Source organism: Lycium barbarum, chromosome 4 (genome assembly GCF_019175385.1).
Source record: "Lycium barbarum isolate Lr01 chromosome 4, ASM1917538v2, whole genome shotgun sequence".
NCBI classification, from domain to species: domain Eukaryota; kingdom Viridiplantae; phylum Streptophyta; class Magnoliopsida; order Solanales; family Solanaceae; genus Lycium; species Lycium barbarum.
The window spans coordinates 36,091,138-36,118,582 of NC_083340.1; the positions used below are offsets into that span (position 1 = coordinate 36,091,138).

Genomic DNA, 27,445 nt, shown 5'->3' on the forward strand with positions numbered 1-27,445 from the left:
TATTGCAAATTTCTCAAACATTTCAAAAGTATCCTTTTTAGTTATACTGTTGGAAATTTGGATTTGGGCCACCCATGTGGGTCAATCCAAATAAGTAAATATATGTAATATATTGTATATATATTCCTAAATAAAAATGGAAAAAGGGAAAATACATAACTTTTAGGAAAAGTCCCAAAAGTTATATCCTTTCAGCCAAATAAATAGGCTTCCGCAGAAGAAATCAAATAGCTTTTTTCCCCTATTTCTTTCTCCAAGATACAAGTAAAAAAAACTCTCTTCTTCTTTGTGGCGAAGAACTTCTGTGAAAGATTCCTGCTTTATTAATGGAGCAATCTTCTTCTCTATAATTCAAGTACGACTTGTTGGAAATATTAGCAATATTAATCAGTAAAACGAACAAAAGCATAGAATCAACTTATCGGATTACTGCTACGTTGTGACAAACCACTGCCTTAAAAGCTATTTCGGCCCGACTCCTTTGCAAAGTGCTAAGACCGGTCACTCTCCAATGTTCCACGTCACTTCCAAATACTTGCACTAGTGACTGGAAGTTTGGAGTTTGCATAAACACATCTGCCCAGAAATACACAAAGAAATTAAACAACAGATGGAGAAACTATTCATTTTCTATGTTATCTATCTCACAAAGAAGACATAAGAATATATAGGAGGTGTAGGAATGGGGAGTTACAATGGGTTGAATAATGGCCATAATGATTCAGTAGTTACAAAAATGGATTAATGACCCATTATGTGAAATAAATCACACTTAATCTCAAGGATTAATCTAGACCTATCGTACATTAAACATGAATCTAAACGCTTTCTTCTTTAACTTTGCATTACCCATAAGGAATTACTATAAGTGGAATAAATAATTTCAAAAATCTCCCGCTAATGCATAGGTAAAAAATAAGAATAATTTCTGGGCAAAAGGAAGGAACATGCACTTAAGTGTCAATATCTTTTGATTTGAATTAACACGTAGCGAAATCAGGCAACAACTAATATCCACAAAGTGAAGTACTTTTGAACTGAATGGATATAAGTTGAGACCCCCACAACACATACTATATCCTTAAATTTATGCAAACTCCGCGATACTAATAAAGTGCTTTTATGGCCATGCACCAAACCTTGGTCTCATGAGTACTCTAGAAAAGCTGCCCAAGTTTTTCATAAAAGGTGGTCAAATCTTTACACTCATGTAGGCGATTCCATTAAGTCTATCTCAAATAAACCACCTTAAGGCTATGGTATCATTCAGAGCAATATAAGCTCAACCTTTCTCATATCAAGCGGTGAATCCATTCAGTGCTTCTCAATAGCACCACTAAACGGGTAATGGAAATATTAAGAGCAAAACTCAAGTAAATCCATCAAGTGCGTCTCAAACACACCCCCACAACGGGCTATAGATTAAGAGTAAAACTCAATCTCACAAAACACTATCACACGTCATAGGGATAGGATACATAGTGCATATTGACTGCTTATATGTCTTCTGATAGTTCCAAGTGCATTCTGTTTTGATGATTGTCAAACTGTTTCAGAACCAGATAGAGACCTGGTTTGTAATTTGCTCTCTGTGCACCTTGCACTGTTGGCAGAGACAGCTGTAAAGCTGAGCCATTTGTTGCACTCAAGTACAGCTGTGAGTTGTCCTATGCTTTAGGTTAAATTTGAAGAATGGTCTCTTTTCATCCCTTATGCTCCCACTATATATACAACATGATGGCAACATATTTGGTAGACTTAAAAAACCTAATCTAAATTATGCAGAATCTGCCGATACATGTTTCTCAAGTGCTCTTAAGAACAAAGTCATCGACAAGCCGAAGAACCTGATCCAAATACAAGATATTTATCTATGTTCTTTAGGTTGTTCTAATTCTTTGTTTACCTATGCTTAAACAGTAAACCTACTCTTCCCAAAAAAGAAGCTGTGTGTAGGTGTCTTAAAGTCTCAAGTTTGCTTCCACAAGCTCTTAAGTGGTACACTAGGCTAGAGTTAGTTTAGTTGTATTAGTTGAATTCTCAAAGGTTTCTTGTTGGAAGAGTGTCTTTAGAAGAACTTTGAGTGATACAAGAACTTTGAGTGTTTGAGATATTAATCTCAGAAATATTTGACATCAAGAAATTTGATGGGCCCAACCATTATTTTGGTGGGCATAACAATCTAACAATCTCTTAATTTTTTTTTATTCACATCTTGGACGTGTTAGTAATTTGATTGGGTTTACTTCTATATAGTTTATACACCTTATTAAACCAAAGTCCCTTTTACAGAAAATACTTTTTCCTTTTTTTTTTTCCAATCAAACCACGAATTGTTGAGATATTAATCTCAGAAATATTTGACATCACGTAACGTCAGTTAATGGTAAATAAAGGAATAAAGTCTATACTAGTAAGATCCGTGGTTGCAGTACTCCAAACAACCAAAACATGACAAAAAGACAAGCCTCCTCCTCCTGGTAAGAGAAGTAAGAATAATATCTAAACGCATGCTACTTCTAAATTAAACATGTATGATTATTTAGAAATGATTCCATCACTAAAATATCTTTACCTTATCACTTACAAAATCTAATTATAAATCTGAGTAAGTAAAAATATAATGCACTCTAATTGTCATCAACCCATTCAATCTTCCCAAACGATGGCGTGACAAAGTAAACCTTTGCTTACATTACTTCCTTGTGAACTCTCCGAAATTGTTGTCAAGTGCAATCGACTCATCATCCGAATACAGTTTTTCTTTTCCAAAGAAAATAGTGATTAATATTGTATAAAATAAGTCGCTTTCAAATTGTTAAAAATATTAGCAATATTAATCAGTAAAGCAAACAAAAGGATAGAAATATCAACTTATCGAATCACCGCTGTATCGTGGTAAGCTACTGCTTTGAAAGAGATTTCGGCCCGACTCCGGTGCAAATCGTTAAGGCCGGTCATAACTCAAGCTTCCACAGCACTTCCAAACACTAGCACTAGTGGCTGAAAGTTGGAGTTTGCATAAACACATTTTCCCAGAAATTCACAAAGAAATTAAACAACGGATGGAGAAACTATTCATTTTCTATGTTATCTATCTCACAAAGAAGACATAGGAATATATAGGAGGTGTAGGAATGAGGAGTTACAATGGGTTTAATAATGGTCATAATGATTCAACAGTTACAAAAATTGATTAATCACTCATTCTGTGAAATAAATCACACTTAATCTCAAGGATTAATCTAGATCTTTCATACATTAAACATGAATCTAGACGCTTTCTTCTTTAACTTTGCATTACCCATAAGGAATTACTATAAATGGAATAAATAATTTCGACACGACTTAGACAGTGACTTTGTACGGTGTACTTCGTCTTTGTATGAGATTACGCTGTCAACTAGTGAAACAAAATTAGATGAATTTTGGGAGAATTGTATGTGTTCTTGTGGATTGTGTGTTTTCCTTCGTATACAAAATCGTGACTGCTGTACTTCTATATAATTCTTATGTATGTAACTATAAAGTTTAAATTGTTGTCTGAATTTAGATAAAAGAATCTTATAGTATTTGCTCTGAAAATTAAACGCATTAATTTTCTTACACGAACCCATTTTTTTGGGAAGGGGATCGATAAACAATATTGAAAGACCTCAAGGTAGGGCCTAGTTATATTTGATGAAGGGGTTCAATCAATCATTTTTATTGGAAAATTATTTGTGACAACATACAAACAATTTTTTTTTTATAATATATGAATTATTGAATTCCTTTAGATTGATCTTAGGTATGATATTCTTATAATTTTTGAATTTCTTTACTAAATTAATCTCATACTCATATCCTAGGTATGATATTTTTACACTCCTTTAAATCTCTCTACTCAAATATTTTGCTCCGCCCAAGTGACACCATCAATACAACCCAAGTGATAAATGATGTTTGTTGGGATATTGTTTACCCTCAAAAGGTACAGTTGAATTTGTTAGTGGTTGAAAGGATACGTGAATTGATTTGTTATCAATAGAAATAAATAGTAAATAACAAGTAATGAAATCAAGTAATTATAGAATAAAAATGTAATAAAATTAGTCTGGGTCGAATGAACTCGGAGGAATCTCTCAATGAGGATAACTCCAGATGGACACTTCGACTGTGAATAATACTTTGGAACCGATACAAGTAGATTAAAATAGTATAATTTGCTTCTGTGCGTAAGTATGAATTGTTCAACTGGAATTGGATGTCTTATTACAATGAGTTTGAGTTCCTTTTATTGGTGGTAATGATCAACAACAAGCTGTAAATTGTCTCTCATAGTGAACAATAATAACCAATAAATGCTAATCAATCGCAAAGACATAAAGTTTGGCTACATAATAGGACCGGTTATGAAAAGCCTGATACTCATAAATGATCCGTGGCAATTGCTCCATAATCTTTGCTTCGAGTTCGCATGAAATTATTGTCTTCGAGTTCTATCACGAATCATGTCATCGTTCGCTCTCATCTGCCACGTATCTACTCCACCATATGCCACGTGTAATGTAATATTTTCACTGTATGCAGAAACCACAAATTAAGCAGTGACTGCAAGCTACAATTAGACGTTTAGTACTACACTAGTCAATAAAAAAATTTGATTTCAAATAGTGATGAAGTCAAAAATATCGCTAAAAACTTAATATACATGTATCAGAATAATAAATATAGTGTACAGTCAAACCTCTCTATAATAACATCGTTGGGTCTGAAATTTTTCAGCTATTATAGAGAATGACTATTATAAACCTATAACATCATTGACAATTAAATAATATTTCACTGCTATAGGCAAAAAAGATGCATAAAATCTAATTTTCATTTTAAATTTCCAAATTCTAAGCTTAATCACACTTTGTATAATGAGGTAAATCATTTAATGATATATATATATATATATATATATATATTATAAAATATTTTTTGTTGTAATAGTGTATTAAATGATCAAATATTTTGTCAAAATCTCTACACTTATTATTGGTAATCCTAGATATTCTATTTTGTTTTAAAGATGGCTAATTATTATATTACCAAAAAAAGAAGATAGTTATTACATGGGGTAATTTTACAAAGAGCGTACTGTTATAAATTTGGTTGTAATTGTTATAAGTGAAATGTTGTTATAGAGAAGTAAAATATAACATAAAAAATCGATTCCGAAAAAAGTTGGCTGTTATAGAGAGGTGTTGTTATGTGCGGGTGCCGTTATAGAAAGGTCTGACTGTATATATGTATATTATTTACCAATGTTTAAGGGAATTCTATAGAGTGGTGGTTGAACCAACATTGTTGTATGTGGCAGAATGCTGGCCAGCTAAGAATGCCCACGTTCACGAGATAAAGGTAGCGAAGATAAGGATGCTCAGATAGATGTGTGGCATACTTGGAGAGATATGAGTAGGAATGAAATTATACAGGACAAGGTGGGAGTGACATCAATGGTAGACAAGATGAGTGAAGTGACACTGAGGTGGTTTGGGCTTGTGAAGAAGAGATTCGATGATACGCTAGTAAGGAGGTGTGAGAGGTTTGTTGTGGCAGGGGTTAGGAGAGATAGAGGTAGGACGAAGAAGAACTAAGGAGGTGATTAGACAAGACATGACACAACTTCAGCTAACTGAGGACATAACCTTAGATACGAAGATTTGGAGATCGAGAATTAGGGTAGAAGGTTACCAGGTAGCTAAGTGTTGTCGGAGACGACGAGGGTCTACCGAAAACACCCTCGCTACCTCACAATTGATAACAATGAGGTTAAAGAGATCCAAATATCGAGTAAAAATATTAGACATGCGGAAGCAAATATAGAAATTAATCTGAAAATTAGATACTAAAGATATGGGAGATTCAAGTAAATAGTTCCAAGAATGCAAGTTCTGAAGATTGACAAGATACAAGTAACAATGAATTGGTTATTGGATGAACCAAACGTCTTTACTTGAGAAATGAATCAAACTTAGAATTCGAATCTTGACCGCTCCCTGATTAACGTTAGAAAACAATTAGTATGTATACTAATCGCCTTCTAAGAATACCAAGAAGAAACCAAAGGTATCTAAGAAGAATTTATCTTACTACCTTGAACTATGAACTAGCTAGGTTGAAAGATAAATTTCAAAGTAAACTGCCACAAAGGTTCAAAAGAACTCTCAATTATAATATATTCTACAAAATGTCAATTACAATGAAGGAAAAAACACCCCTTTTGAAAAGAAAAAAAATAGTGCAAATTTGAAGAAGAAAAATAAGACTTGACCATAAAAGGAGGATAGTTAACCGTGAAAATAAATTTGCAGAGAAAAAATAAAACCTGACCATAAAAGGAGGATAGTCAACTGTGAAAATAAGCATGCTGGCGCTTTAAGAAAAATTCCCTTGAATATTTTAGAAAAATATAAATACATAATGTAATATGTATGTTAATTTTGAATTCAAATTGACAGATTAAACTTTGAATTGGGGGATTAATTAGTTTTTCAATTTGAATTAAAAAAAATTAAACAAAGATAAATATTCTTAAAAAAATCTGTCTCTTTATTGGTATTATCAACTTTTATAAATTAGCAAGAGTTAAATTATATAATTGCGATATTGAGTTCGTTGACAAGCTATTTGATGATTGTGTTTATATGAATTTTTTTCTTTGATTTTACCAAGTGTTTGTTATTGAATACATTGCATTGAGAAACAAGGTGACAATTAATTTTTTGTTAAATCAATATATATATATATATATATATATATATATATATATATAATTGAGTTTTTTTTTTTAATATTTTCCGCGCATCGCGCAAGTACTAAAACTAGTTAAGGAAAATAGTCCCTACCAAATTCTTATTAAATACTATCCCATTTGTTTCAAAAAGATTGTCTTAGTTTGACTTGACATGGAATTTAAGAAATAAAGAAAGACTTTTGAAATGTGTGGTCCAAATATGTTTTAAATATTTGTGTGACTATAAATTATCTCATAAAATTAAATTATTTTGAAATATAGAAATGTGTCAATCTTTTTAGGACAAAGTAATAAGGAAAGTAAGATAATTGTTTTGGGACGGAGAGAGTACTACCTACTAGGTAGAGTCCTAGCAATTTGTCTAATCTATGCCCTTTTAGGAAATTCATCGACAGGGGAGAGGTTGTCGGCCTTTAATGGTGTTTTGTCGTAATCTTTTATCTTCTTGAAATTGTCTTTGGAAACAAGCGCCAAGTGGCTTAAGCAAAGCAACATAAATTAAATCAAACAAAGAGAGATTTTCGTTCTTCCAAATCGAAGGAATCAGAGGACCATAGCAATGGACAAGTTGCTAGAAAGAGAAGTAGGCATTGTCACTTTATGTGTCTACATCAGCTACTCCTGTATATATTTTGGAATTGTTCTATTTTGGTTTTTAGAATATAGATACTACTATATTAGATTCCTTTCAATTAGCCCACCTCTCTCGATAATAATGGTTTCGACACACGGAAAGTTCTTCAAAGATTTGACTCTTTTGAATGACAGAAAAAACGTTTTCTTCAATCAAAATGGAGAAAATAACTTTCACAACTTATGAAGATAAGCTGTTTTTCTTTACAGATATTTAAATCTTATTCCATATCAATTGTTTTAATTAATAGGATTACGCTAGAAGTGTTTTTTTTTTTTTTTCACACGGAACTGAGAAATAGCTTGATTTTATCTCCAAATGTTCAAAATGTGATCAGACAGTTAACGTGGAGAAGCAAACGGCCCATTTGCCGATTGCAACAGTGATCAAAGAGTAGTCAAAGTCCATTGCGATTCTGCTTAATTAAATTGATTTAGTAGCCGCTGTTTTCTTTGCAGATCTACCTTCCCCGTGCTAGTCGAAGCATCATAAGCACCATCAATATTAAGCCTGAAAAATTACTTAGAAGGTGGAATATCCCATTTAACGAGAATAGTATTGGCTATGAACCAACCATAGTAACGAACGACGTTACCTTTCTATGCTCTACCAGTTTCATACCTAGCAAAATTGTTCAAGTTTGCAGTTTTGTGACTGGACACTTCCAACTTGTCTTTTAGTTGTGTCCAAGTATTCAAATGATCCGTTATTCTTACGTGGGCCTATACGTACTCCGAGGCTAATTAGATTACTCTCCTAAACTTGTTTTTAGCCTGAGTAATCATCAAGAGATGTGATGGGATAGATGAAATTTTCTTCATCTTCAATAAAAAAAAAATCGCAAATTCAAGCCTTGTGAATGGCTTAAAGAAAAATAAATAAGACATCATGTTGCTTTTATGTATGTAAAATAATTAGTCTTCCTCCCTCCTTTTAGGTTGCTCCACTTTGATGGTTCTACAGCTGGTTGCTTGTACTTTAGAAAAGGACTGGTCTTGTAACTATACTTACAAAGTCAATAATAATTCATGGTGTCAAAATCAGGTTGAATCAAGCGGCAGATTCCTACAAGAAATTGGAGATAAGCCGAAACATTGTTATCCTTCTCAATTCTCATATACTTGAAGATCGTTATCGGTTTACAAAGTTGATATCCATTTGTAGGATAATGACAGAAAACTGCTCAAAAGATACTAAATTAAAGAATCTAAGGATATTATCGTAATTCTCATTGCTAGGTTTGTTTGTGGTTACGTGTCGGAATCAACTTGTGATTACATCTGCACCATTATATTGATTGGAATCTTGAAGTGATAGGCCTTTAGGCATTAATTATAGTTCCCTCTATTTAATTTATGTGAAAGAATTATTGCTTAGCTGACCTTCGGAGCCCCGTTTGAATTAGTTGAAAAAAAGTGACTTTTAAATATAAGTGCGTAAAATACTTTTAAATGCTGAAAATTATTTTACAAATAAGTAATTACGTGTTTAGATAAAAGTGCTTAAAGGATTTTTAGAAGTAAGGGTAGTATTGGAATTAACAGAAAATATAAGGAATACAAAGGTAAAGTTGTTGGTCAAACCAAAATGGCTTTTAAGCCAAAAAAAAAAAAAAGTTAGGGTTGAACAACTTTTTGGTTTTGAATAAGTTAAAAATAACTTATAAATTGGTTTGACCAACTTAAAAGCCAATCCAAACGAGCTCTCTGTTTTGTTACTAAAAAACACAAATATGAAAAGAGTTGATTTTTGCAAAAGCTTGTTTCAATTTCTGCAAATTAAAATTTGTTTTTCTGCAATTTTGTAGAGAAAACAGTGAAATAAAAGGGATTATGTCATAAGGTGCACAAATGTGATTACAGAAATTAAACCTCATACGTTTTGTCAAATATCCCAAGCTACCCTTATCAGAAGGTAATCGACGCAATTGTGTTTTCTATAGCATATTTATTTGTCTTTTAAACTAAAACAAATGTGATAGCTTTCTTTGCTGATAATTCAAAATTTAAACATAAAAATATGCCTAAATTGAATTTGAAATTATCTGTTAAAATTTGAGTTTATCTCCTATTTGGAGATAAGGCAAATCAAGTTTAAAAAACGAAACCATCGAGTTTAAAAAACGAAACCAAAGCAAAAATTTCAAAATTTCAGTATAAATAGATAATTACAATGTTTAGTATGCTATATAATAACATTTACGGAAAGATAACGTGTTTGAATTTGAAATGTAAAAGTTTTGAATAGACATATAATTTGTACCCCCTTTTCTTTTTCCTATTTAACCCCTTCAAATTCAATGTGGGAATCAACATTCACAAAGCTCGGCAGGTTTTTCATTTACAATAGTATGAGAATTCTAATTCTGTATTGTATGATTACATATTTCATCTTAAAGCTATGCTCACATTAATTTTTTGTGTCATGTTCTTGATATTTAGTAGCATTTGGGGGTACGCTATGCATTAATGATATTAATTTCAAATTTAGTGTCTTCTTTTTATATACTATCCGTCTTTTCATTAATCTTCTTTTTTCTTTCTTTTGTGATATTTTCTATATTCTTTAAAGCATAATTTTTATTTTTTCTTTAGCGCGTTATAATTCTCCTTACTCACGTTTTTAATCACACTATTTATGTAAATTGATTGTTGTTGTTGTTGTTGTTGTTGTTGTTTTTGCTTGTGCATTTCAACTTCTCTATGACATTTTTGTGGATTTATTTGTTGTAGAAAGTCTCAAGATAAGTTCCTATTGTTAATGAGGATTAATTTGTTTTGTTGCTCAATGTCTCAAATTTATTATATATTTTAGAAGATTCGATTTTGACTCGCAACTGACCGGGCTCAAGATATCAAGGTGGAGCAATTACCACGAAAAGCCATGGATGGATAAAGGTCTCATGGTTAATCTAAATAGGGGGTTCGTCTGTAGAGAGAGTCATGCACAAAGTTTCGTGTATAAAGAAGCACATATTATTTGAAGTCCTGATTGTAGTAAATTTATAGCTTTCTTTGTTTAATAGTTCAACAATTCATTGTGCTACATTACTCCTTGCAAATCTTAGAGTGTTTAGATATGTCACTCCGGAAGGAGAGTATTCCTTCCTCTTATTCTTAGAGTTTTAAGCTTTGTGCATTCAACTTTAATTTCTTTGAACAAGATTCTATATATCATAATATTAAAAACTAAAAGAAGAAAAATGTTAATAATTTAGAGGGTAAAAAGATACTTAACAAGTTCAATTGAGATGTGCATGTGGGGTGTGTGTGTGTTTGCGCGGGGGGGGGGGGGGGGGGGGGGTATTGTTGTTAAAAATCGGGGGAAGGTGTTTGACTTTAGAAGCAAAATTAGAGGGAGAAAATGATTTTCATCCATAAAAATGATACTATAATTTTGATCAAAAATAAATAAATTATTAAGATAGTAAAAGAAATTCTATATCTATTTAAGGAACTAACGAGATATTCTAACATTTAACATTCGTCTGTTTTAATTTCATAAAGATTTTGTTATTAAGTACATTGCATTAAAAAATAAGATCATAATTGAATTTTGTTAAAGTAATAATTGATCCAATGTACTTAAACACCGCGCATCGTGCGGGTACGAATACTACTTCATCAAAAAAGCACCTGGCAAAAGCGTGCGGTGAAAAGAGTTGATTTTTGCAAAAGCTTGTTTCAATTTCTGCAAATTAAAAATTTGTTTTTTCTGCAATTTTGTAGAGAAAACAGTGACATAAAAGAGATTATGTCATAAGATGCACAAATGTGATTACAGAAAATAAAACCTCATACGTTTTGTCAAATATACCAAGGTATGCTTATCAGAAGGTAATAGACGCAAAATTCAGCTCAAACGCAGGCAATCAGGTGTGGTTGCTTCACTAATTAAGCAAAAGAGTCACTCCCTCCGTTTTAATTTAAGTAACAGAGTTTGACTGAACACAATATTTAAGGAAAAGAAAGTTGTAAAACTTGTGTGTTTTCGATGCATCATAGTACTTTTATTTTATAAAAATTTGTCATTTAAGGGTAAAATGATAAATTTAAATTAAATTGTATAAATTTAGAAAGTTATCATTATTTTTACAACAAAAAAGATGATGTCATTCTATAAATTGAAATGATTTAACAATATGACATTAGTGGGGGGAAATAGAAGGTGTTCGGGTAAATTTATAAGCTGGTCAAACTAATTTATAATTAATTTTTACTTATTTATGCATTTGATAAACAACCAAAGTGTTTATAAGCCATTATTAGCAAAAGCCATAAATTAATCACCTCCAACTTATTTTTCAAGTTATAAGATTCTAAGAACTTTTAATTTGATCAAGTATGTTATTATTTTTTATCCCTAATAACTTTTGAAGTTCTCAAAATATATTTTCCGAAATAAACAATTCATTCTTTATTCCATTGTTGTCTGTCCTTTTCTCCTTGGACAGATACCTTTTAATTTATTTATTTATGTAAATAACTTTAAAGACATATTAGTTATCTTAATTAAAAATTGCTCATCTGCATTTTTTTTTAACCAAAATACATCAAGTTTTCTTATTATCAATTTTGAGCCTTCTACTTAAACACATAGTAATTAGTTATTTACAAAATTAATTTCATAATTAATAAAAAAAAATCAATACCAACTACTTTTAATATGTTAACTCAATCGGACTTGCTAGTAATTTTCGTGTTGTCAAATTCAGAGGAATCAGAGGCTGGCAATGGACCAGTTGCAAGAAATAAAAGTCATCAGAACTTTTATGCCTCCTAATCAATTACGTTGTGTTAATGGAAATATCCTGCTATTTTATTTTTCGTCCAAGATACTTCGATTAGATTCCTCCCTAGGCCGCCTTTCTTGATATTGATGGATTCCAAAACTGAAAGAAACTTTTGAAAATTCCATGTTACTGTGTCACGGATGTTTCTTTTATTTTTCATTTATCATTCTTTATTATTTTCCTTACTTTATGTTGCTACTGATTGAACATCGAAGTCGACTTTGATTCGTTCCGACGGTCAAATATGCGGGTTGAGCTTAGTTGATAAATGGACGGATTGAGTTGAAATGGGCTAAAATTGAGTTATAACCCAACCCGTCCAATTCTTACTAAGTTTGTATTTCTTTATTTGTTATTTTATATTCATTTAGGACCTAATAAAACTATTTTTTTCTTTATTAGGACTATGTATAACATATCAACTTAAGATATTATCTTTCTTAAAAATATTTTGACAAGATTTCTTGTTGTTTAATATGGGCTGAAATGCACTAAGCTAATAATTGAGCGGGTTAGTAATCAGCCCAAACTTGGGTGGGTCATGTTTACATAGGTTGATTTTGCCACTTCTAGTTCCAACTATTACAAAAAATATGTTAAAACTTTTTTTACAAAAAATTATGTAATTCGCCATTCTTTTCGAAAAAAAGATATGGTGGATTGGTAGTGAGATTATAGAAGCTTAACTTAGAGCTTTTAAAATTTTAATAAATCTAATTTTTGAAGAATATTTTTTAGAGGTAGCAGAAAAATTTATCCGCCTAAAGCTGAAAGCAAACTCAAGTACCAGCATCAAACTTTAGAAGCTTATCCTTCTGAGTTTTAATGATCTCCTATTTGTAGTTTGACCCTATTCTCTTCAAGGGAAGTTAATTTAAGTTGATATTGGATCCTGTTAAAAAAAAAAAAGAGGTTGATATTGGACAAATCTAAGGGGAAATTGAGACAAAGAGTATTTAATTTGATCATATAATGACCTTTTTTCCTTGTCTTAAATTTAATTAATTGTGGAAATATAATTTCTAAGTTTGGCATAATTTTTTATTAAAAAAATTGATTTGAGGTTTAACTCAAATTCAAAAGCTAGCGAATTGTCCAAAATCATTTAAGGAGACCAAGGATCCCTTTTCCACCGATATGGGACTCCAACACTATCTGGGCACGCTCAGGGCTAGACTGGAGAGTGGGTAATATAAGACAAAGATCATGTTAAAAAAATTGACATTGAGCCTAACTCAACCGTAAAAGTTAACTCATGAGGGGAGAATTACCCAAGATATCAAGACAATTCAAGAAGATTAAGAACCATTTATCCCACCGATATGAGACTATAGCTTTTTTCCCTAAATATTTATTTTTTAATTCTCGACTTACCAAATGCTGTCACACGGCATTGGGATGTCACTTTTCACCTTCTACTTTGAAATCACATTATAACTTTTGTTCTATTTGGTCTTTTAAAACATATTCGGAAAAGGCTCAAATATGCCATCGAATTATCGGAAATGACTCATTTATGCTACTCGTCAATAGTTTGGCTCATTTATGCCATCGAACTATAGGAAATAGCTCATTTATGCCATCGAACTATAGGAAATGGCTCATTTATGCCACTCATCAATAGTTTGACTCATTTATGCCATTACTCGTTACCAAAATGACTCATCCATGCCATTTTTCATTAAAACCGGTTTTATAATACAAGATATGACACTTGGCCTCCAATTAGAGATCTACGTCATTTAATTAAACCAACCCAATTTTAAATATCAAATTAAGAAAAAATCCAACCCATACACCCTGCCCCACCCATAACCATAATCTAGTTGGAGGCCCCGTGTCATATCTTGTATTATAAAACCGGCGTTAATGAAAAATGGCATGGATGAGTCATTTTGGTAACGAGTAATGGCATAAATGAGTCAAACTATTGATGAGTGATATAAATGAGTCATTTCCTATAGTTCGATGACATAAATGAGCTATTTCCTATAGTTCTATGGCATAAATGAGCCAAACTATTGACAAGTGGCACAAATGAGCCATTTCCGATAGTTCGATGACATATTTGAGCCTTTTGCGAAAAATATTTTATGTTTTACTATTTGTGAGAACTTCGTACGACAGTATATAAACAGGCCCACAAAGAACAATGAATTTGGGAAGAGCCTGACTCTGATATCATGTTAAAGAAATTGATATTGAGCCTAACTCAACCCTAAAAGTTAGCTCATGAGGGAGGATTACCCAAGATATCAAGACAATTCAAGAAGATTAAGAACCATTTATCCCACCGATATGAGACTCCAACATTTTTTCCCTAAAGATTTATTTTTTAATTCTCGACTTACCAAATGCTGTCACACGGTATTAGGGATGTCACTCTTCACCGTATACTTCGAAATCATATTATAACTTTTGTTCTATTTACTCTTTTAAAAACATATCTTATGTTCTATTATTTGTGAGAACTTCGTTCGATAATAAATAAAAAGACCCTCCAATTTGGGCTCAGCTGTCAAGTATGCCCTTCAACTTTGGGTGTGCACAAGTAGACACCTCAACTTGTACCAACTTTAACACAAATGCTGACGTGACACTGACATGGTACATAAGTTTTGGAGATGTCTAGATGATCATTTTGTAAGTTAGAGTGTTTAACTGACAAAGCGGAGACAAGTTGAGGTCTCTCACTGTGCACATCCAAAGTTGGAGGACATACTTGTCAGCTAAGATCAAGTTTGAGGGCCTGTTTATTTATTATGCCTAGAATAATTCATTGGAATAAAAGTTAATAAAACTATCAGGGATGTATATACTGATGACGATCTCATGGTGGCTCGAGCTATGGTTGCTTGTCAAAAAGACCACATTTGTCATCAATTTACTCTTCCACCCATTTTCTTAAAAGTATTATTACAATTATTATTTTAATAATTAAAATATTATTGCAAATTTCTCAAACATTTCAATAGTATTTTTTTAGCTATACTGTGGGTAATTTGGATTTGGGCCACCCATGTGGGTCAACCCAAATAAGTAAATATATATATATATAGAGTACTGAATAAAAATGGAAAAGGGGAAAAGATATAAAATTTAGGAAAAGTCCCCAAAAGTTGTATCCGTTCAGCCAAATAAATAGGCTTCTGCAGAAGAAACCAAATAACTTTTTTCCTCTACTTCTTTCTCCAAGATACAAGTAAAAAAACTCTCTTCTTCTTTGTGGCGAAGAACTTCTGTGGAAGATTTTTGCGTTATTAATGGAGCAATATTCTTCTCTATAATTTAGGTACGACTTAGACTGTGACTTTATATGGTGTAGTTCATCTTTGTATGTGATTACACCGTCGACTAGTGAAATAAAATTAGGTGAGTTTTGGGAGAATTGTTTGTGTTCTTGTGGATTGTGTGTTTTCCTTCGTATACAAAATTGTGACTACTGTACTTCTATATAATTCTTAAGTATGTAACTATAAAGTTTAAATTGTTGTCTGAATTTAGATAAAAGAATCTTACAGTATTTGCTCTGAAAATTAAACGCATTAATTTTCTTACACCAACCCATTTTTTTGGGAAGGGGATCAATAAACAATATTGAAAGGCCTCAACAATCATTTTTATCTGAAAGTTATTTGAGAAAAAATACAAACAATTTTAAAAAAAATATATATGAATTATTGAATTCCTTAGATAGATCTTAGGTATGATATTTCTTATAAGTTTTGAATTTCTTTGCTCAATTAATCTCATACTCATATCTTAGGTATGGTATTTTTACGCTCCTTTAAATCTCTCTATTCAAATCTTTTGCTGCCCAAGTGATACCATCAATACAACCCAAGTGATAAAGGATATTTGTTGGGATATTGTTTACCCTAAAAAGGTACAGTTGAATTTATTAGTGATTGAAAGGATACGTGAATTGATTTGTTATCAATAGGAATAAATAGTAAATAAAAAGTAATGAAATTAAGTAATTATAGAACAAAAATGTAATGAAATTAGTCTGGGCCGAATAAACTCGGAGGAATCTCTCACTGAGAACAATTTCGGATGGACACTTCAACCGTGAAGAACACTTTGGAACCAATACAAGTAGATTAAAATAATATAATTTGCTTTTGTGTCTAAATATGAATTGTTCAACTGGAATTGGATGCCTTATTATAATGAGTTTGAGTTCCTTTTATTGGTGGTAATCATCAGCAACAAGCTGTAAATTGTGTCTCATAATGAACAATAATAACCAATAAATGCTAATCAATCACAGAGACATAATGTTTGGCTACATAATAGGACCGGTTATGAAATGCCTGAAACTCATAAATGATCCATGACAATTGCTCCAAAACCTTTGCTCCGAGCTCGCATGAAATCATTGTCTTCGAGTTCTATCATGAAACATGTCATCGTTCGCTTTCATTTGCCACATATCTACTCCACCATATTCCACGTGTTATGTAATATTTTCACCATATACAGAAACCACAAATTAAGCAGTGACTGCAAGCTGCAAATATTAGACGTTTATTACCACGCTAGTCAATAAAATTATTTGATTTCAAATAATGATGAAGTAAAAAATATCGCTAAAAACTATATATATAGAACAAAAGGATGGTTGAAATAATTCTACAGAGTGGTGGTTGAACCAACATTGTTGTATGGGGCAGAGTGCTGGCCAGTTAAGAATGCCCACATTTAGGAGATGAAGGTAGCAGATTTAAGGATGCTCAGATGGATGTGTGGTATACTTGGAGAGATATGATTAGGAACGAAATTATACGAGACAAAGTGGGAGTGACATCAATGGTAGACAAGATGAGGGAATCGAGACTGAGCTGGTTTGGGCTTGCGAAGAAGAGGTTCGAGGATGCGCCAGTAAGGAGGTGGGAGAGGCTAGTTGTGACAGGAGCTATGAGAGGTAGAGGTAGGACGAAGAAGAACTGAGGAGGTGATTAGACAGGATATGACACAACTTCAGCTAACTGAGGACATGACCATAGATAGGAAGATTTGGAGATCGAGAATTAGGGTAGAAGGTTACCAGGTAGCTAAGTGTTGTCGCCTTCCGTGTGGGGAGGAGGGGGCGAGATTCCTCCTCTCCTCTTTTCCTTTTAGTAGTAGTATTAAATTATCGCGTAGTTTCTTATTCTTTTCCTTGATGTGTATTACTACCTATTGTTACATTTGTTTTGTATCTTGCTATTTTGCTATCTATTTTCCTACATTCCTACGGCATGTTCTTTTCTTCTGAGCCAAGGGTCTACTAGAAACACCCTCTCTACCTCACAAATGATAACAACGAGGTTAGAGATATTCCAGATATAGATTAAAAATATTAGAAGTGCGGAAGTAAATATAGAAGAATTTTTTTTGAAAATTAGATACTAAAGATATGGGAGATTCAAGGAAATAGTTCCAAGAACGCAAGTTTTGAAGATTGACAAGATTCAAGTAACAACGAATTGGTTATTGGATGAACCAAATGCCTTTAGTTGAGAAAACAATCAAACTTAGAATTTGGATCTTGACCGCTCCCTGATTAACATTAGATAATAATTAGTGTGTATACTAACCGCCTTCTAAGAATACCAAGAAGAAACCAAAGATATCAAAGAAGAAGTTATCTTGCTATCTTGAACTACGAACTAGCTAGGTTGAAAGACAAATCTCAAATTAAACTGCCACAAAGCTTCAAAAGAACTCTCAATTATAGTATATTCTACAAAATGTCAATTATAATGAAGGACAAAGCAACCCTTTATATAGCAGTAAAGAAAGAGGCTGGTCAAAGACAAAATTAAATAAGAATTATATCTTCTAGGGGCATAGAAGGCTACCCACACTTAGATCAATGCAAGTCAACATAGATTGAATCAACTCTTAAATATAGGTTCTAGAAACTACTTTTGGGTTGCTGGAATTTCTCCTTTTGGGGCTGATTTGGGCTTCATTTCATCCATTTTGATCTTTAATTCAAGCATCTAGATAGATGTAAGACTTAAATATCTTGATTGGGCTGGACCTCTTCTTCCATCACAAGACATTTTTTAACTGCTAATTGTAGTCCATCGGGCTTGTCTTGAAATTTCCTTGTTTGAGATCTTGTCATGGGTCTCCTTGGAACTTCCAGAGCTTTATCCATGTCCTTTAGCGATGTTGAGCTGCCATGGATGCTATCATTCTCCTCTTCTTGAAGAGAATTCGTCCTCAAATTCAAACCTAATAAGGAAGGATTAGAAACATTTAAGGTTGTGCTAACTTTATATTCACTAGGAAGATTAAATATGTAAGAATAGGGTCTAGTTTCGATCTTCTTTTGGTAGGAAAATTTTCCTTCCTGAAATGCACACTCTTATGATATATCCAAGAACCATAAAATCCTATAAAGACTGTCCTCTCAACCAATTCACTACTCACTTAGAATGGGAGAAAGAAATATTCACAAGATTTCAAAACACCAATATGTTTAAGGAATAAAACTTGCATATCTAATTTGGTTTCACCAATTATGTACTCCAAACCATCTTTCCAACCAAGAATCCACTTGGGGTATGGTATGGAAGGAAATGCACATGAATGGTCACACAGCAACTTAATCAAAGTATCTCTATGACATGCATCAAATTGAATATATTTATGGTACTACCAAACATCATCAAAATCAATAAAGATTATCTCTCTTAAGTAAAGTAATTTTGGCTCACGAAAACTTCATAAACGTTGGGTAAATAAAAGAAACTAACAGAACTAAAGATTAAACTATTTAGATCATAGTTAGCTTCTTCCTTTTGTTCCTTCCCAAGAGTACATCCAAAAGAAAAAGAAGAAGCAACATTAGTTCTAGTATAAGAATAAAAGTTAAGCTCACTCAAACTCTCTTGTTTTTCTTTTGGCTCAACTTCTTTTCACTCTTGCTTTTGTCTTTCTATCCTCTCTTTTCTTGTGACAACTCTTCTCAACTGAAACTCCCCTTTTTCCTCTCTTGAGTTGTCATTTTGATGTTCCTTATTCCTCTTAATTTTGTATCTCTCTTCCTTATCATTTTCTATTTCACTAGATTCTTTTACTCTCTCATCTTCTCTTTCTTTTTGGAGGTGTAGGAGATTCTATTTGTGTAGGAGAAGTGACAAATGAGGAAGAGTCACTCCCTTGTTCACAACTTGACTCTCGTTCTTGGAAGATTACATACTTCACAATCTTATTAGAAAGAGTAGGATGATCACTTTTGGAGTTAACTTCATCTTGAAACTGTGTTATAGCATGAATACACCTCAATTCCTCCTTCAAATCATCTCAAGTCAAAAGTAGTCAATTAAATCACACCTAATGGGGGTTACTATAATCATCCACTAATTTCCGAAATTTATGGGACAAGGTCCTTATGTTAAACATCAATTTATCTATCTCCCTATAGTTGTTACAAGCAAATATATGTTCCGTGTAATATTCCCATTGGAGGTATGTTTCATTACTAGCATACATGCACAATTTTGGTAGTACCACATGACTACTACACTTTGGCCAATCCTTCACAATCATATATTCTTGGGGAAGAGGGTTCAAAACACACTCTAACTTTGGCCGAAATTGCTATAACACATTCCAACTTTGCGGGGGTCCGATGACCCCCCTAGACTATTTTTTTGTGTATTATTGAGGGTATTATCGGGTGACGTGAACAAGCAAGTGAGCACATGTTGGTTGAGCGCACAAGGGTGGACTTAAAACTGAACAGACTCGTCTCTATTTGCCATGTTGAATTCCAAATAATCCTTCTTCATGTGCTCACTTTTTTGTCCATATCACCCGATGATACCCTCAATAATACACAAAAAAATAGTTCATGGGGGTCATAGGGCCCCCGCAAAGTTAAAGTGTGTTATAGCAATTTCGGCCAAAGTTGGAGTGTGTTTTGTAACCTTTTCCCTGCACCTGTGAAAGACATAGTTTTTTTTTTTTTTTTTAAAAAAAAGAAGAAGATGTATCACTCAAATTTTTGGCTTTTTCCTGCAATTGTCTCACAGACTCTTGTCTTTTTTCCCCTCAAATAACCTTTGGGAAAATATTTTGTGGATTTATAATTAGATCCCACTCGTATATAACCCTTAATAGTAAAATGAAGAATTTTGGGGCACTAAAGAAAGTGAACTAATCCTAGAAGGCATTAGGATATAGTTGAAACCAAACTTGAACAAAAAGGGGTTTTTTTTTTCAAACAAGACCAAAGGAGTAAAAAAAAAAATGATTGTTTCTTATCCTTAAAGATCTAGGATCCCCTCTTCTTCTTTTTTTCCATCTTAACCTTTAGAAAACAAAGAGATGAAAGACGTTTCTTGGAAAGCAAAGAATATACTTATTTTTTTCTTCTTTTATTAACGTTACTGTTCACTGCTACAATACTTCTTCTTCTTTTTTTAATTTCTCTTTTTTCTTCAAGAAATCCCCAAATTATCAAGAAGGAAAACTTGATAGAACCGCTCTGATACCACTTAATAACAACGATGTTAGAGGGATCACAAATTTAGAATTAATATACTAGAAGTGTCGAAGCAAATATAGAAAAGAGTCTGAAAAGTAGAAAATAAAGATTTGGGAAATTTAAGTAAATAGTTCCAAAAACTTCCAAGAACGCAAGTGTTGAAGATTGACAAGATCCAAGTAATAACAAATTAGTTATTAGATGAACTAAACACCTTCACTTGAGAAATGAATCAAACTTAGAATTCGGATCTTAACCGCTCCTTGAGTAATGTTAGACAACAATTAGTATGTATATTAATCGCCTTCTAATAATACACAGAAGAAATCAAATATATCAAAGAAAAAGTTATCTCAGTACCTTGAACTATGTATCTAGGTTGAAAGATAAATCTCAAAATAATCTATGGTTCAAAAGAACTCTCAATTATAATATATTCTTCAAAATGTCAGTTACAATGAAGGACAAAGCACCCCTTTATATAGTAGTAAAGAAGGGAGCTAGTCAAAGGCAAAAGTAAATAAGAATTATATTCCCTAGGGGCATAGAAGGTTGTCACACTCAGACCAATGCAAGTCAACATAGATTAAAACAACTCATAAATAAAGGTTCTAGAAACTAGTTTTGGGCTGCTGGATTTTCTCCTTTTTGGGCTGATTTGGGCTTCATTCCATTTCATTTTGGACTTTAATAGGGGCCTCCAAATAGATGTAAGATTTGAGCAAAATATCTTGATGGAGCTGGATCTCTTCTTCTATCACAAGACACTTTTTAATTGCTAATTGCAGCCCATTGAGCTTGTCTTGAAATTTCCTTGTTTGAGATCTTGTCGTGGCTCTCCTTGGAACTTCCTAAGCTTCATCTATGTCCTTTAGAGATGTTCAACTGCCATGGATGCTACCAACAAAGGTAGGGGTAAGGTCTGCGTACATCCTACCCTCCCCAAACCTCACTTGTGGATCAAACTGGATTTGTTATTGTTGTTGTTGTTGTTGTTGTATGTATATATAGTCAAGCCTCTCCATCATTGTCATCCATTATAACAACATTTCACTATAACGGCATGATTTTCTCCAGAACCGATTTTTCATGTTATATTTTACTTCTCTATAACAATATTCGATCTCTCGAGGTAGGGGCAAGGTATGCGAAAACTCTACCCTCCTCAGACCCCACTTGTGTGATTACTTTGGATATGTTATTGTTATAGCAACATTCAACGTATAACAACAATGACATTCATTATAGCATTACACTATTTGTAAAATTACCTCTCTATAACAGTCATACTTAAACATTGTGTAATAATAATTTGTAAGAAATATATTATGTATAAAAATAAATATTAAAAATTTATGATAATAATCATTAATGTCACGCACATAGTAAATTTCAAGTACGAATATCTAAAAGGAAAAAAATGTTTACTTCAAGGGAAAGCTATTGAATTCCTTTTTGCTGAAAGTTTAGACAAATTTTTTTGTCAATTCAAGCGTTATATTATCACTAAGAGACTGAAATTTACGAAACAACCTACAATTATAGAATTCTTGCATCAAAATTGAAATATTTAAATTTTCAATTGATTTTAAATGCATATGTTCCTTAATTTTAATTCTTTATCGGCATGTGGTACAACTAGTTATGAATTTATCAGTCTTTTCAATTTGTAATTATTAAAATTTAAAAATCAATTGAGATTTTAAAAGTAACGAATACTTTATTTTCGTTTATAACTTAAAAAGTACAAATGAGATCTAAACATCAAATGTCCGTATACATACATAGCAACACATCATTATGGCAGCCATGAAATATTCAGACAAACACTGTCATTATAGAGAGAATTGACTATATATAATAATAATAATAATAATAATAATAATAATCATAATAATAATAATAATTTAATTATATCACTAATAATGTAATTATAAAAGATATATGGTTATTCACCTTTTGGCCAATATAGCTCCGTCCGTGTAATTAAGTGGAATGAAACTTTTCTTTCTTTTCTTTTTTGTAAATCTTCTTTCCAAATCTTTAAGTTATTATTTTAATTTTTTATGGTTTTAATAATAGAACTATGCCTAATATTTTAGAATTTTAAATTAATCAACTCAGATCTTCATATTTGTTAATATGATATTTGACAAAAAGAATCAATGTGGTGTATTGAAACAAATGACTAACATTTTGCTAACTTAAAATTATATTTACCAATACAAATAAACTAATGTAAGAGAGAGGAACTATATATAGCTAAACCTATGTGTGAGAGAGGAATTATAAGTGCAATACATTTTCCCACGGAATCGTTTCAAAAAATCTCGAATTCTTTCGGTCTATTAGCTATTCAACTTACCGAATGAGCTTACTCAATTAAAAATGAACTTAGAAAGCGGCTTGAAGTTAGAGAAATTATTGTGCCTACTCTGCTCAACTCCATTAACACTAGATCTGTCTGTAATATTATCATAACACACAAGAAGTCACAATTTTCTTAAAATTCAATTTAAAGTACCTTTGATGACACATTTTCATCTCATATTGCTTGTTTTTATCATAGTATATCCTCAATTTCTCAAGAGTGTACATATGAGTATACAGTACTCGAGCAACTACTTCGTGCGCCATATTACTCCACTCCTGTTGATATCTGGGCTGTTGGGTGTATGTTTGCCGAAATGGTAAAGAAAGGGGAACATCTGTTTTGGAACAACAGAGAATTGAGCTCAATCGCTCACGTATCTGGGCCTACCAATTATTTTATATTTTTGCATGTCTTACTCTTATTGTTTGATGTTTTATCTTCAACTTCTCCTCTGTTTTAGATAATTTTTTGACTAACTGTACTTTTTTTTTTTTGTGCTTCTATGGTTCTGGTTTGCCAAATGACCAAATTTGGCCTGGTTTGTCTAGCTTTGCACCGACTTTTTATTCACTTTCTTATGAGTGTCCTAAGGTGAATCATTCTGAGAGATAATAATATCAACACATCATAGTTACTATCAATTTCAATACTTCAATCAAACATGTAATTATCTATTAATAAAATTAAATATAATATCAAAAGATATTTTTCAACATTTAATATTTATCGTCTATTTCTAATGAACTAATTATGAAAAACTGACTTAGAATGATTTTTGTATTGTCAAAACGGAAAAATCAAAGACCGCGGCAAGGGACAAGTTGCAAGAAATAAAAACAGTATTTTTATGTTTCCTTACCAATTTACGTTATTGTTATGGGAAATATCTGTTTTGTTTTTCAGTCCAGGATACTTTGATTAGATTCTTTCCCAAGTCATCTTTCTCGATATTGATGTATTCTAACACTGAAAGGAACTTTTAAAAAAAATCATGTTACTTTGTCACGGATTTTCTTCTTCTTCCATTTATCATTCTTTATTATTTTCTTACTTTATGTTGCTACTGATTAAACATCAAAATGGACTTCGATTCGCTCCAATTTTTTTATTTTTTTTTTGTAACTAACAATTGTACTAATCACCAAGTGTGTCAATTACAAAACCATAGAAAAGCTTTGAAATACAACTTGCTATCTGTAACGACCCGCTGGGTCATTTTGAGCACTAGAACTATTTTTCCCTAATTGAACCTTCCTGTAACGATCCATTTGGTCGTTATAGTCTTTCCGGCATTTTCGCCCTTTTCCGAGCTTGGTTAGCTTAGTTTTGACCCAAGGCCACCGTTGGCACGCTTCCCGAGGTGTTTAGATTTGATTCGGGTGACTTTTTTGTGAAAATTGGGCTTAAAGCGAAAAATAGTTGACTCAAAGTTTACTTTTGGGTAAACGGACCTTTTTCGGAAATCCGTCGATTCCGAGAGGTCCGGATGGTCATTGGAACTTGTGTGCATATTTGGTTCTGTTCCCAATGCACTCGGATGCATTTTAGGACTTGGGTTGAGAAATTAGAATTAAGGTATCGGGAGTTGACTCGGTCAACGAGACCTCCGTTGGGAATTCCGAGGCCACAGGCGCATTCGTAGCGTGTTTTTATGTGTGTCTATGTGTGTGGTGTGTGAGTAGATGGCCTCGGGAATTAGTCGAAAAATCGGATTGAATTGTGAAACTTGGATGAAATTCTGGTGTTTGGTGCCCGCTTTGGCGGCACCAGAACCGCGGCAACGGTACCGCTGGACCGGTCACCCTGCTGTTGGAGCAGTCTAAGCCAACTGGGCTTGACCGCTGGGGCAGCCTGCTGAAGCGGTCTGAGTGACCGCGGAAGCAGTGATCGGGCTGTGACTGGGATATTTAAATGATATAAAACCTCAAGTCTTTTCATTCATTGTTATTCCGAATGTGGTTCACATTGGGAGCATTTATAGAGGATTCTTAGAGGAAGTTCTTAGTGGTAAGTTCCCCTAATCCTTTTACTATTCCATTAATCCTAATCATCTTAGGATTCCCCTTCCCTTATGCATTTCTTAGTTATGGAAGATTAAAAGTGGGTTTTGATTATTGTTCTATCTAGGCTTATTAATGATGAAATTGGTGGGGTTTATGCTAGATTTTGATGAATCTAAGGTTGTTAATCCTTTATATCCCATTATTAGTGTTGAATTCTTGAATCAAAGAGTTAGGATTTAGACCCAAATTTGGGGGGTTTTGCTTCAATTTCGAAATTAGGGGATTTCATGAGTTAAATCAGCAATTAGTGGTTGGGTTATGATCACCTAGTGCTTAATTTGATATTTTGCTTTCGAATTTCCCGTTTTGCTCTTGTGGGCCCCGTTCCCCAATTTCTAGGGTTGAATTTGTCCTAAATTGATTAGTAGTAATATTAATATCAGTCTTTATGATTTCTAATCTAGATTTCGATTATATTTAGACTATTTTGGTTCTGAGGCTCAGCGGAAAGGCAAGGCAAAGGAGTGAGTTATTGGTGTTGCGGTTCGGCCATCGAGGTAGGTTATGGCTTACCCTTGGTGAGGCTTCATGTAGCGAAGCATATATTTAGATGATATTGTCGGAAACAACATGTAAACCTTCGGTTATGAAGTTGGGATGGATATTGTCTTAGGATGGGCCCTGTTGCGTGATTGAGGCTAGCCACCCGGTTGTGTTGGGACTTGATTGTTCTATTATATTGGCTTGATGCCACGTGTTGTTAGTAGATATTGGGATATGTTGTCCATCTTGATTGTTCTATTGTGTTGGCTTGATGTCATGTGTTGTTAGTAGATATTGGGATATGTTGTCCATCTTAATTGTGATATTGTAGTACCTTATGGCTTGATGTCGATACGAGGATAGAGTTCTATATGACTTGTGTAGTCTTCACTGATATTGTTGGCGTACCCATGTTGGTACTTGTGACACATATATTAGTGGTGTGCCCATGTGGGTACTTATGACTATGATATGTTATTGACGTACCCATGTTGGTACTTGTGACATTGATTATATTATTGGCGTGCCCATGTTGGTACTTGTGATATTGATCAGATTATTGATGTTGATACATGCATTGCACGCATTCTCATCCATTCATGTTGCACCGTTGATATCTTGATGATACTTGATGAAACACTGTGATGAGATAGGCTCGGTTTGTACTTGAGTGACATGAGAGTACGATATCCGATGTTCGTCCCGAAATTATGGATTGAGTGAATTGATACTTGATTAAAACTTTTTTTACTTGAGTGATGTGAGAGCCCGATATCCGATGTTTATTTCGAAATCGTGGATTGAGTGAGTGCATGGACTCCGCGGGTCCCCCATGGCGGTGCCGGTGAGAAACCCCCGTAGGCAAAGATCCAGGGTCCTATCTGTCGTTGGCCAAAGATTCGGGACTGGTGGCACTTCACGAGTCACGTTGGGTTGTGCTACTGAGATGTCGATATTTCCGTCCGGAGTACATGTGTACACAACATTTGCATGGCATTGCATTGCATTCATATATTATTGCATTGCGTTGCATTCACGGTCGTTTTGGAGATGATTTGATGGTGTACTTGTGATGTTGGATTCGGACTTGATATATTGAGATTTGGCACACTTGGGATTAGATGCTCTACTTAGGCGTTGATGCATGCTTGGCTTCTATTATGTTTGATTTATACTTGTTGGTTTAATTTCCTATCTTGCTTTATCATCTAAATTGCGTTAGCTATGCTTAGTCGGCCGATGATGCCTACCAGTACTGTTGTTTTGTACTGACCTGCACTCACTGCATTCCTTTATGAATGCAGAGTATTAGATTGGGTCTACTTCCATCTCCCGTAGCTGACTGTCGTTTTCAGTATTAGCACCGAGTCTTCTGGGTGAGCACGGCCGTTCGCTGCCTTGAAGACTTCTCTTTTTAATTATGTCTTATTCCTATTCAGAGACATAGACATTTTTATGTATTATTACTCCAGACTTGTATTATTTCCTTTTAGATGCTCTTGTATGACTTAGACTATACCCTGGCGGTATTATTATTGTTCCGCACTATCTTTACTAAGATATATCTATCGTGAGACCTACGTACCTATTCTTTCCGATTGATTGATTATTTATTTATTTATTTATATCTTTATTTATTATTGGGTTGAGGGTTCCCTCACCGAGGTGGGGGAGGTAAGTTTCTGCACGGCTTAGGCAAAATAGGTCGTGGCACTTTCCGTCAATGTAAATAGGATTTTTGAGCTATTGGTTTAACTACTGTTATTTAATTGACGAGTATTTTTGGAATATACTTATTTAATGAGTATGGATAGTTTATTCATA

At 33.2% G+C, this 27,445-nt stretch overlaps 1 long non-coding RNA gene across 1 annotated transcript; it reads left to right on the forward strand.

Moving 5' to 3' along the window:
* Nucleotides 1-15,312: 15,312 nt before the first annotated feature.
* On the forward strand, nucleotides 15,313-27,212 carry LOC132638377 (uncharacterized). Its single transcript, XR_009581701.1, has 2 exons — nucleotides 15,313-15,505; nucleotides 26,926-27,212. It is a non-coding gene; the product is annotated as an uncharacterized LOC132638377 (long non-coding RNA).
* The last annotated feature ends 233 nt before the right edge of the window (nucleotides 27,213-27,445 follow it).